This window comes from Triticum dicoccoides, chromosome 7A, assembly GCF_002162155.2.
Source record: "Triticum dicoccoides isolate Atlit2015 ecotype Zavitan chromosome 7A, WEW_v2.0, whole genome shotgun sequence".
NCBI lineage: Eukaryota > Viridiplantae > Streptophyta > Magnoliopsida > Poales > Poaceae > Triticum > Triticum dicoccoides.
In genome coordinates, this window is record NC_041392.1 from 225,756,149 (window position 1) to 225,769,502 (window position 13,354).

The window sequence follows — 13,354 nt, forward strand, 5'->3', positions numbered from 1 at the left end:
GCCCTCTTCACCCCGCTGTGCCGCCCGTCTCCTCCCCGCCGCGCCGCCCCAACCTCGCCGCCCCCCCTTCCCCAACTCCTCACCGCCATGTCGTCCAACGCCTCCACCTACTCCAACCCCTTAGCCGTCGACCCTGCGGAAATCCGCGACATCAACGTCCACGCACGCATCCCCGTCGTCCTCGATGCCTTCAGCTCCACATACTTCGCGTGGAAGACGTACTTCTCGCTGCTCTTCCACGAGAACAACCTCGTGGATCATGTGGACGACACTATTGACTCCCGCGCCATGGTGGACGACGCCGAGTGGACCGCGATCGACGCCACCATCATTCGGCGGTTCTTCACCACCATCTCCAAGGACCTGTTCCACATGGTCGTGAGCGCCGGCAACGACGCCCGCGCCCTGTGGGTCAAGCTGAACGGCCTCTTCACCGACAACAAGCTTCAGCGCCGCTTTTTTTGCAGCATGAATTTTTTTAACTGTCACCAGGATGAACAGTCCATTGATGACTACTGCCGCCGCCCGAAGACGTTGGCGGATGAGCTCCGCGACATTGGCGCCAAGGTTGATGACGATCTCCTCAGCACGCTCACCGCCGGCCTCAACGAGGACTTCGGCAACACCGCCTCCAACCTCACCTTGATGCCGGAGCTCTCCTTCCCCAAGTTCGTGGCGTACTTGCGGTTGGAGGAGTGTCGAATGAAGGGGGTCAAGAAGCGTGTGCAGCATCACGCCCTCGCCGCCGGCACCTCCCGTGGCGCCCCACCACCAGCCGCCCTACCCGCGCCGCGCCAGCAGCCGCCGCCTCCGCGCCTCCGGGGTACTTCCCCCTGCCGCCCGCTCCTCCTGCCCCTCCCGCTGCCCCCCAGCAGCCAGGTGGCGGGCGCCGCGGTAACCACCGCGGGGGCAGCCGCAAGCAGCAACAGGCGCCGGGTGGGCTCGTCAGCAGCAGCAGGCCAACCCTCCGTGGACGTACGGCACCAACCCGTGGACTGGCGTTGTCCATGCGTACTCGATGCCGGTCCCTCGGGCTCCTGCTCCGGGCATCCTTGGACCTCGTCTGGCGAGCCACCAGGCCCTCTTCGCCGCGCAGAACGCCGCTCCTTACAACGGCTATGGTGTTGCGCCCCTGCCCGCCCCCGCCTACAGCGCAGTTGCCACGCCGGCCTTCGGCGCTGCCCCCGCGCCAGCTTACGGCGCTGCTCCCGCACCTTCCTATGGCGGGTTTTACCCGCCTCAGGCACCGCCGCCGTGGGACCCGGTGAGGGAGTCCTAGATTAAGGGGTCCTCGGACAGCCGAACTATATACTTTGGCTGGACTGTTGGACTATGAAGATACAAGATTGAAGGCTTCGTCCCGTGTCCGGATGGGACTCTCTTTTGCGTGGAAGGCAAGCTTGGCGATTCGGATATGTAAATCTCCTTCTCTGTAACCGACTTTGTGTAACCCTAGCCCCCTCTGGTGTCTATATAAACCGGAGGGTGTAGTCCGTAGGACAAGAACAATCATAATCATAGGCTAGCTTCTAGGGTTTAGCCTCTACGATCTCGTGGTAGATCAACACTTGTAATACTCATATCATCAAGATCAATCAAGTAGGAAGTAGGGTATTACCTCCATCGAGAGGGCCCGAACCTGGGTAAACATTGTGTCCCCCGCCTCCTGTTACCATCAGCCTTCGACGCATAGTTCGGGACCCCCTGCCCGAGATCCGCCGGTTTTGACACCGACATTGGTGCTTTCATTGAGAGTTCCATTGCGCCGTCACGATAAAGGCTTGATGGCTCCTTCGATCATCGGCAACGATGCGATCCAGGGTGAGGATTTTCTCCCCGGACAGATCTTCGTATTCGGCGGCTTCGTACTGCGTTCCAACTCACTTGGCCATCTGGAGCAGATCGAGAGTTACACCCCTGGCCATCAGGTCAAGTTTGGAAGCTTGAACTATACTGCCGACATCCGCGGAGACATGATCTTCGACGGATTCGAGCCTATGTCAGGTGCGCTGCACAGTCATGACGAGCATGACTTAGCCCTGCCATCGGACGGTGTTCGGAAGATCACACCTGCGGCTACTCCGGCCCTCAATCCGGAGCAGATCGTGCCATTCGAGGACGGGTGGTTGGACCCCGCCATAGAGGCCGCACACTCAGCAGCGATACAGCCGAATACTGACTTCACCTCCTATGAGACCTGTGTCATCGGACCCTTGGATTCGTCCCCGGCCACAGGCTCCGAACCGCTTGCGTTCGTGCCTATCAAATCTGATTGGGCACTGATCATGGAGTTTACCTCCGCGGAAATCTTTCAGCACTCGCCCTTAGGCGATGTGCTAAATTCATTGAGGTCTCTCTCCTTGTCAGGAGACCCTTGGCCGAACTATGTCTGGCTTGAGTGGGAAGCGGACGACGAAATTCGTTCCCCACCCACCACCCACTTAATAGCCATTGTCGACGACTTAACCGACATGCTTGATTTCGGCTTCGAAGACATCGACGGTATGGACGACGATGCAGGAGAAGAACAGGAACCACCGCCCACAGGGCGCTGGACAGCCACCTCATCATATAATATATATATATATATGGTGGACACCCCCAAAGAAAGCAATGGCAATAAGGCAAGGAAGGAAAATCCCCTCGAGAAGCAATCTAAGCACCGGCGTCATCGACGCCGCTCTAAGCCCCGCCATAGCAAAAGCAGCAATACCAGCACAAGAGACAATAACGTTGCAGACAGTGCCGAAGACGAAGACAATCCCCTCCAGCCAGGGCTCGAGTGGGAGGATGGGCAAGCCAGCCCTAAGGAACAGGTGACAGACGAAGAATCAGGGGACAACAATTACATGCCCCTCTCCGAAGACGAAGTGAGCCTCGGCGACGAAGAATTCATCGTGCCTGAGGATCCCGTCGAGCAGGAGTGCTTCAAGCTCCGGCTTATAGCCACAGCAAAAAGCCTGAAGAAAAAGTAGCAGCAGCTTCAAGCTGATCAAGATCTACTAGCGGATAGATGGACCGAAGTCCTGGCAGCCGAGGAATACAAACTCGAGCGCCCGACCAAAAGTTACCCGAAGCGCAGGTTGCTACCCCAACTCGAGGAGGAAGCATTAAAGCCTACACTACCAGCGTATGACGCGACGGACCGGCCACCTCGTGGCCGAGACAAAGCGGCGCATCAGCCCGAAGTCCAGCCCGCACCTCGTCGCCAGTCAAACAAAAACACCAAGGACCGGGGCTACACGCAGGACCTGCGAAACGTATTCGAAAACAAAGCAGGACATACAAGATCGATCTACGGATCACGGGGGCACGCCCCAATGCGTGACGGCGACCGTCACGCCAGATATACTGAAAGCAAATCCGGCCGGGCCGAATACAGCAGACAAGACTTATTTGAACTACGTCGCGATGTAGCCCGGCATAGAGGCGCCGCACACCCCCTATGCTTCACTGATGAAGTAATGGACCATGAATTCCCAGAAGGGTTTAAACCCGTGAACATTGAATCATATGATGGTACTATAGACCCCGCGGTATGGATAGAGGATTTCTTCCTCCACATTCACATGGCCCGCGGGGATGATCTACACGCCATCAAGTATCTCCCACTAAAACTCAAAGGGTCAGCTAGGCATTGGCTGAATAGCTTGCCGGCAAACTCCATCGGAAGTTGGGAGAACCTGGCAGACGCATTCCTGGGCAACTTCCAGGGCACTTATGTGCGACCACCAGATGCTGATGATTTAAGTCACATAACCCAACAGCCCGGAGAGTCAGCCAACAAATTCTGGACTCGGTTCCTAACTAAAAAGAACCAAATTGTCGACTGCCCGGATGCCGAAGCCCTAGTGGCCTTTAAACATAACATCCGTGACGAGTGGCTTGCCCGACATCTCGGCCAAGAGAAGCCAAAATCTATGGTAGCCCTCATGACACTCATGACCCGCTTTTGCGCGGGCGAGGATAGCTGGTTGGCCCGTAGCAACAACACAACAAGCAATCCTGGCACATCAGAGGCCAGAGATAGCAACGGCAAACCCCGACGCAACAAACACAAGCGTCGCAAAAATGGTGGTAACGCCGAAGATACGGCAGTCAATGCCGGATTTAGTGGCTCTAAGTTCGGTCAGCGGAAAAGGCCATTCAAAAATGACAATTCGTGCCCGTCCAGTCTGAACCGCATACTCAACCGTCCATGCCAAATTCATGGCACCCCAGGAACACCAGCCAATCATACCAGTAGAGAATACTGGGTCTTCAAACAAGCCGGCTGGTCAGGTGCCGAAAACAAGGAGAAGGGGTCCCAAAGCGATGATGACGACGAGGAGCCCAGATCACCGAATACAGGAGGGCAAAAGAAATTTCCCCCGCAAATCCAAATGGTGAACGTGGTAAACGCCACCCACACTCCCAACCCGGACCGGATGCGCACCCTTAGGGATGTCAACTTAACGGAACCAGTCACCCCACAATATAAACTAGGGCCGATCACCTTCAACCGCACGGATCGTCCGGTTAATACCAATCAGGGCAATTCAGCCGCACTAATCCTCGACCCAATAATTGACGGGTTCCACCTCACATGAGTCCTTATGGACGGAGGCAACAGTCTAAACCTGCTTTACCAGGACACAGTGCGCAAGATGGGCACCGATCATTCAATGATCAAGCCCACTAAAGCCACCTTTAAAGGTATTATACCAGGTGTGGAGGCCAGCTGTACAGGCTCCATCGCCCTTGAGGTAGTCTTCGGATCACTGGGCAATTACCGTGCTGAAGAGTTAATCTTCGACATCGTGCCCTTTCGCAGTGATTATCAGGCACTGCTCGGACGAACCGCGTTAGCTCGATTCAACGCGGTGCCACATTATGCCTACCGTAAGCTCAAGATGCCTGGTCCACGCGGCGTCATCACGGTTAATGGCAAGGCCGAACTCCCCCCTCGGTACCAAAGAGTATACCGCTGCTTTAACAGCAGAAGCAACGAGTGGCACCTTTCAATCGGACCTCGAGTCGACGGCCAAGCTCCCGGACACCGCCAAAGAACACTCCGGCGAAAGCCAGGACAGGACACATACTGCAGCTCAACCACTCTGCGGCACACAAACACATCTTGCATTTTCTTTATAGGTTCATTTTTCCCAGGCAAGGACCAGCGATATGGAAACAGCCCGACCGCGCAGGGGAACCCTTAGACATTCCCCTCGATGACCATCCGACTGCACTCCGGATCCGCACACAGCTTCTTCCCGCCTGGTCGCAGTATGTTCCACATTCACTTTCTCTTTTTTACTTTACATGTACTCATACGCGTCGACGTATTATTCAAATACAACATGTGGATTTATATGACGCTTATCTGCCATTATCTCTTATCGAAATTCTTTTGTCAAATGGCATCCGTACACTACGATATGCCTTAATATGCCAGGGGCTTCGTTTTACCCATAATACGGCAATAAAGTCCGAACACCTTCATGGTAGTTCGGCACCCTGAACTTATAGCATTATATGCATTAGCTCCGAATCATGTCTTGGGTCAAATGTTGGGTTTGCCCGGCTCCCATGTTTTGCTGCCTTATGTTCCGCTATATCGGCTAAGGCGGCACAGGGAGAACTACTGCGATTGTGTCCCGGTTCTTCCGGACGAGCACCTCAGTAGACAAAGCCGAAAACTGACTATCATGATACGGTGAGAGCTAGTCAGCTGTTCGAGAGGTTGTAAAATCTTTAACGATTCATCCCGCATAATGCCATAACCAATGCAGCGTGCGATGGATCGACTTTTCTTCCGATCAGGTGCTTATAGAGCCCCTCGTGCGGTCTTCCGAACACCAGGGGCTGCGCCTACCTTCCTATTCTAAAGCTCCTATGGCTAAGTGAGAGTGATAAAGCCCTATAGTCTAATTGCCTGGTTCGTTCTGCTGAACACCTCCTTCGAAGGACCCAAAACTAGGATAAAGAGTGATCATGTTTATCCCGAACACCCCCGTACTTCCTACGTGGGGGCAGAAGCCGACGACTGGCCAACTCTCAGCATTAATATATAAAACAGCCATGTAGGAGGATAAACTTTAATATAACAGGCAATAAATAATAGAAATGACCTTGTTCAACATTACAAAGGACAACATGATTATATTCATGGAAATATAATGTCCTTGGTGCATTGCTCCGCCGCAAGGAAGGATCCTTTCAGGACACTTTCATAATATAACTCAGGCTTGCGGTGCTCCTTTCCCTCTGGCGGTCCCTCGGTCACCAGCTTTTCAGCATCCATCTTCCCCAGTGCACCTTTGCGCGGGCGAAGGCCATTCGCGCACCCCCTATACAGACCGACCGCTTGACGACGTCCAGTCGAGGGCAGGCACTCGCAAGCCGCTTCACGAGCCCGAAGTACCTGCCTGGAATCGGCTCAGCGGGCCATAGCCGTATAATCAAATCCTTCATGGCTAGCTCGGCCGCCTTCTGCAGTTCGATCAGCTGTTTCAGTTGATCAGCAAAAGGCACCGGATACTTCGGTGCCAGATACTGTGACCCGAAGAGCTCATCCGCAGTGTTCCTTTCTTCGGCTCGGTAGAATTGTGTGGCATCAGATATGCTGTGTGGCAGCTCCGCAAATTCCCCCCGGAGAAATCTGAACTCAAGATTAGAAACATGATTTTCTCCCCAAATACTTGCCTTACATGGAACAAGCCTTACCCACCGCGATCTTCCTCGCCTCTTGAATCTCATGCAGGGCACCTTGGGTTCCCCCCTGGGCATCGCATGCGGCCTGATGAGCCTTGGTAAGTTCGGATTCTTTCTCCGTTAGACTCTGCTCCAAGGCCTCACATCTTTTCACGACCTCTTGAAGCTCCTGCTCAGCTTTAATAACCCTGGCCTCGTGCTTCTCACGAAGAGCCCGCTCTGCGGCTGCCTTTCTCTTGGCCTCGGCAACAGACTTCTTAAGAGCCTCGACTTCGTCATCGCCTCTGGTGCAAATCACAAAACATATTTTAAAATTCGTTCGCATTGAACGTGAGCAAGGTTTGTGCATACCTTTTTTATCCTCCAACTGCCTTTTCAACTGGCCCAATTCTTCTGTGGCCCGCTCCAGACTTTGATTTAGCCCGGAGACCTCCGCAGTATGAGAGGCGACAGTCGCTACAGACGCATGTTTATAAAAGAAGAGAGGTAAATGTCATCAAGTGAGTCTCCTACGAACATAGATTTGATCCTCTGTCCGGTTCTTTCTCTCACCGAACAGTGTATCAGGGGCTACTATCTACTTTGACACTCTTCGAAACCTCATAAAAACATACCTCAAAGCCTCTTATAAGGCTAATACAGGCTTCATTCAGTCCACTCTCCGCAGACTGAATCTTCTCAATCACCGCACCCATAAGGGCATGGTGTTTATCGATGATGGAGGCGCTTTTCAGCGCCGCCAATAAAGTATCCAGCACCTCTGGTTGGACAGAGGTTGCTAGTGGAACAGGTACACCCCCTCTAGCCGAGGGAGGCAGCCTACCTGATTCTGGAAGCATATTGGTATCCGGAATTGCGTCCGACTGGGGGCCGAATTCAAGATGGCCCCCGCCAACGACGCTGATGGGAGCCTTCTCTCCCATATGTCCGGCCCCTGAAGTTTGACCTCCTGGCACCACCTTTGCAATCTCCCCCCCTCCTTGGCCTGGGTCCTCCTGGGACAAAGCCTCGGTGTCATTCACATGTTTGGGGGAAGGGGCCTTCGGAGGTGTCCCGCTCTCTATAGCATCCGAGCCTAGCAAATCCTCCGACGAGGATTGCTCCGCGCGGGACCTCGCTGGACTGCAAAAAGTATGGCCCAGATTAAAATATTATGACATGATGAGTCTGGATGTGTAAACGTGTTCGGATTTTATATACTCACGAGTTCACTAGGGGCTGAGCCCTGGGATCCCACTCTGGGCTGCTATCAGCGGCGGTGGACTCCTCTAGAAGAGGAGTTTTTCCCTTCTTAGGTGACTCGGCCTCCAACGATGTGGAGCCTGTCCTTTTCTTTCTTCCCCCCGCGGGGGATTCGTCTTCCTCCTCCTCCTACTCGTCCTTTTCGAAGGAAGAACGGGCATTGGAGTCTTCGGATATCGTGTCCGAGGCGCCACGATGACGGAGGCCGCCCTGGTCTTCTTGGCCCCTCTCTTGGCCTTCTTCTTCGGCGCCTTGTAGGGCACCGGGACCAGCATCTTCGTTAGAAGCGGGCCGGCCGGTTCTTCAGGTAGCAGGGCCGGACAGTAGATCCGCGCCGCCTTCTTCATCCAGCCCTAGGAGAGTTGTGGAAAACACATTAAGCGTTTCCCTTGGGTTATGCGAATAAAACTTATGATGGCTTACCGAACTTGTGGGGCGGGACGGGTGGTACCCGCGGTCCTCGGCTGAGTCCGGCCATGATTTGCCGGACTTAAAAAGCACCTTCCAGATGTCTTTGTGTGAGGAGCCAAAGATCTCTCGCAGGGTCTTGTGCTTGGCCGGGTCAAATTCCCATAAATTGCAAGCCCGGTGTTGACAAGGAAGGATCCGGCGAACTAACATCACCTGGACTACATTGACAAGTTTGATATTCTTGTCTTCCATATTCTTGACGCGCGTCTGGAGCGCCGACAGCTCGTCGGACGAAGACCAATCCAGGCCCTTCTTGGGCCAGGACGTAAGCCGCAGGGGGGCTCCGGATCGGAATTCAGTAGCAGCGGCCCATTTCGTGCTGCGCGGCTCAGTGATGTAAAACCACTGCTGCCACCCTTTGATGAAATCATTGAAAGTACCTGTTGGCCATGTGATGTTGGGCATCTTGCTCACCATGGCGCCTCCGCACTCGGCGTGCTCACCGCCCACTACCTTGGGCTTCACATTAAAGATCTTCAGCCATAAGCTGAAGTGTGGTGAGATGCGGAGAAAGGCCTCGCACACGACGATGAACGTAGAGATATTGAGGAAGGAATTGGGGGATAGATCATGAAAATCGATCCCATAGTAATACATGATGCCACGAACGAATGGGCGGAGGGGAAACCCCAGCCCGCGGACAAAATGAGGGAGGAAAACAACCCTCTCGTGGGGTTCCGGAGTAGGAACGGTCTGTCCTGCCGTCGGCCTCCTGAGGCTTTTTGATATCCTTCTCCCGGACGGTAGAGGCCATCCATTTGCCTACTGCTCCGGATCCAGACATTTTCGGAAGGCCTTTGTGGCCGGAGAGGACGAACGCTTGGGCGCTGGGGCTCGAGCGTAGGGGAATGGATAAGCAGAAGAAGAAGGCGTGGGTGAAAAAGGGGAGTCCTTATCTCCTTATAAAAGCGGCAGGGATCCAGCGCCTCCCCACTTGCCCGGTAAACTCACTTATTCCCCAAGAGCCGAGCTAAAGACGTGGTTGGATTACCCATACCCGTATTGATGAGAATCCCGAGATAAGGGAACATGATCTCTGCTTTGATAAGACATGCCCATAAAACTACCTCGCGACATGCGCAGTAGCTGGTTAGGGAGAATGGTTCAAATAAAGACCGGATCGTGGCGTGGGGTCACATTAGGAAAAGTTGTCAGCGGATTAGATTTGTGGAATATTGTACTCTCTATGGTGGTATGCGGGATTTGTTTTGCAGAGCCGGACACGATCCTTGTGTTCAAAATCTTCTATGGAGTATTCGGAGAAGGAACCCGCCTTGCAAAGCTGAAGACAATCTACGCGCCGGACTCGTCGTCATTAAATCCTAGTTCAGGGGCTATTGAGGGAGTCCTGGATTAAGGGGTCCTTGGACAGTCAGACTATATACTTTGGCCAGACTGTTGGACTATGAAGATACAAGATTGAAGGCTCCGTCCCGTGTCCGGGTGGGACTCTCTTTTGCATGGAAGGCAAGCTTGGCGATTCGGATATGTAAATCTCCTTCTCTGTAACCGACTCTGTGTAACCCTAGCCCCCTCCGGTGTCTATATAAAACGGAGGGTTTAGTCCGTAGGACAAGAACAATCATAATCATAGGCTAGCTTCTAGGGTTTAGCCTCTACGATCTCGTGGTAGATCAACTCTTGTAATGCTCATATCATCAAGATCAATCAAGCAGGAAGTAGGGTATTACCTCCATCAAGAGGGCCCAAACCTGGGTAAACATTGTTTCCCCGCCCTCCTATTACCATCAACCTTAGACGCACAGTCGGGACCCCTACCCGAGATCCGCCGGTTTTGACACCGACACCCGGCCCTTCTCGCTGCCCTGCACTCCGCCCCGTCACCGAGTTCCTACGGTGGTGGTGGTGACTGGTACATGGATTCGGGCGCCACCACTCACATGACTACTTATCCCGGTAACCTCACGTCTGCCACTCCTGTTCATACTCCCACTTGCATCACCGTTGGTAACGGTTCCTCTCTACCCATTACACATGTCCGTCATATGTCGTTTCCTTCTACTTCTACTCCCGTTAACATGTCTAATGTTCTTGTGTCTCCTCACTTAGTTACTAATCTAGTTTCTGTTCGTCGTCTTGCTCGTGAGAATCCTATCACTGTTGAATTTGACGATATCGGCTTTTCTGTGAAGGACACCCGTAGACGGATGGTACTCCACCGATGTGACAGCCCGGACGAGCTTTACCCGGTGCATCCCTCCGGCGCCACTACCACCGCTCGTCCCGCCGCCCTTGCTGGTAGTGTCAATCTTTGGCACGCCCGCCTCGGTCATCCCAACTCCACCGTTATGCGTCAGATTCTTCATAGTTTTTCTTTCTCATGTAATAAGGTTGACGACCACACTTGTGAGGCTTGCCGTCTTGGCAAGCACGTTCGTATCCCCTTTTGCGAGTCTACAAACATTTCCACCTTTCCGTTTCAGTTATTGCATAGTGATGTTTGTACGTCCCCGGTTGTGAGCAACACGGGCTATCTATACTATTTACTGATATTGGACGATTTTACTCATTATGTGTGGACATTCCCTCTCCGTCGCAAGTCGGACGCTCTTGCCACACTCACAGCTTTTTATTCATATGTCACCACATAGTTCGGTCATCCTATTCTCGCCTTGCAAACTCACAATGGCAAGGAGTTTGACAACGTTGCCGTCCGCAATCTTCTTGCATCCCACGGCACCATTTTTCGACTCACTTGTCCCTACACATCACAACAGAATGGTCGCGCCGAGCACGTCATTCACACCCTTAATGACTGTGTTCGCACGTTGCTCTTCCACTCCTACATGCCTCCTCGGTTCTGGCAGGACGCGCTCGCGACCGCCAGCCTTCTTATTAACATTAGCCCATGTCGTTCGCGCTGGAACTACACTCCTCACCAGCTCCTCTTCGGTGCGGTTGCATCTTATGATGGCCTTCGCATTTTCGGGTGTCTCTGTTATCCTAGCACTGCGTCCACTGCTCCTCACAAACTCGCTCCCAGGTCACTTCCGTGCATCTTCCTTGGTTATCCTCCCAACACCAAAGGTTACCGGTGCTATGATCCAGTATCCCACCGCGTTTCACTTCGCGACATGTGTACTTTGATGAGCTGGTGTTCCCGTTTCAGCAGGTACCGTCACCCTCGGCATCTCCCACGGCACGGTTTGCCCCTGCCTCCTCCTTTGGCGAACCACCCAGCCGCGCACTGGGCTCGGCCTTGCCCGCGCTCCCCAGGCCGGCGGCCCCCTCGGTCGCCCCCATCGCTGCGGCCCCCTCGGCCGCCCCCATCGCCGCGGCCCCCATCGCGGCCCCCTCGGCGGCCTCCTCGGCCGCCCCCGTCGTCGCGGCCTCACCCCTCACCGGTGTGGTCACTCAGGCTCGGACTGGGACACTACGTCCTAACACACGCTACACGTCTGACGAGTACGTGTGTGCTGCATTTACCTCAACACCGTCTCCACTCCCCACCTCCGCTTGCGCAGCCCTTTGGGATCCGAACTGGCTTGCTGCAAGGCGTGAGGAGTTTGATGCCCTGCATCGCAACCGTACGTGGCAGCTTGTCCCGCAGCCTCCCTGTTCCAATGTAATCACTGGCAAGTGGGTCTTCCGCCACAAGACTCGCCCCGATGGCTCTCTCGAGCGCTACAAGGCGCGTTGGGTGGTGCGCGATTTTCGCCAGCGTGCCGGCATGGACTTCACCGACACCTTCGCCCCGGTTGTCAAACCAGGCACGATTCGCGCTGTCCTCTAGCTTGCTGTTTCTCGCGCCTGGCCAGTTCACCAGCTCGATGTGTCTAATGCTTTCTTGCATGGCCATCTTGACGAGCAGGTGTTTTGTCAATAGCCTACTGGTTTCATCGACACCGACTATCCGGACCACTTGTGCTTGCTCTCCCATTCTCTCTACGGGTTGAAGCAGGCGCCTCGGGCCTAGTACCAGCGGATCGCGGCCTTCCTTCAACAGCAGGGGTTCCGGTCTGATGCCTCCTTGTTTGTTTATCACCAGGGTCCCGCTACCGCGTACCTCCTCCTGCACATCGACGACATCATCATGACTGCCTCATCGCCAGCGCTCCTTCAGCAGATCACAACTCGCCTCGGCACCGAGTTCGCCCTCAAGGATTTGGGGGCTCTCCACTACTTCCTTGGCATCGAGGTTGTATGCTGGGCCACTGTCTTCTTCCTGCACCAGCAGAAGTACGCCTACGAGCTTCTGGAGCGAGCGGGCATGCTAAACTGCAAACCTGCACCTACGCCTGTCGACATGAAGGCTAAGGTGTCCGTCGTCGAGGGCTCTCCAGCGTCTGACGCTCCCTTCTATTGCTCCATCGTCAGTGCGCTTCAGTACCTCACACTGACGCGTTCGGACATTCAGTACACTGTCCAACAGGTGTGCCTTCATATGCATGCTCCTCGTGATACTCATTGGGCTCTAGTGAAACGTATCCTTCGGTACATACGTGGCACCACAGCTATGGGTCTCACCCTGACGGCATCACCTGACACCAGCCTTGTCGCCTACTCCGACGCCGACTGGGCTGGGTGTCCCGACACTCACCGCTCCACTTTCGGCTACTGCGTCTACCTCGGGCCCTCTCTGATTTCGTGGTCGTCTAAACGACAACCCACGGTCTCACGATCAAGCGCCGAGGCCGAGTACAGGGATGTGGTCAACATCGTTGTGGAGTGCTCTTGGCTACGATAGCTACTTCAGGAGTTTCTATGCGAGGTTACCAAGGCGACGCTTGTTTATTGTGACAACGTCTCCGCGGTGTATCTCGCTGCCAACCCTGTCCATCACCGACGGACGAAGCATATTGAGCTCGACATTCACTTCGTCAGGGAGCACGTCGCACTTGGTCGTGTTCGAGTTCTCCATGTGCCCACCGGTTAGCAGTTCACCGATGTCATGACGAAGGGACTACCCACCTCGATGTTTGAGGGT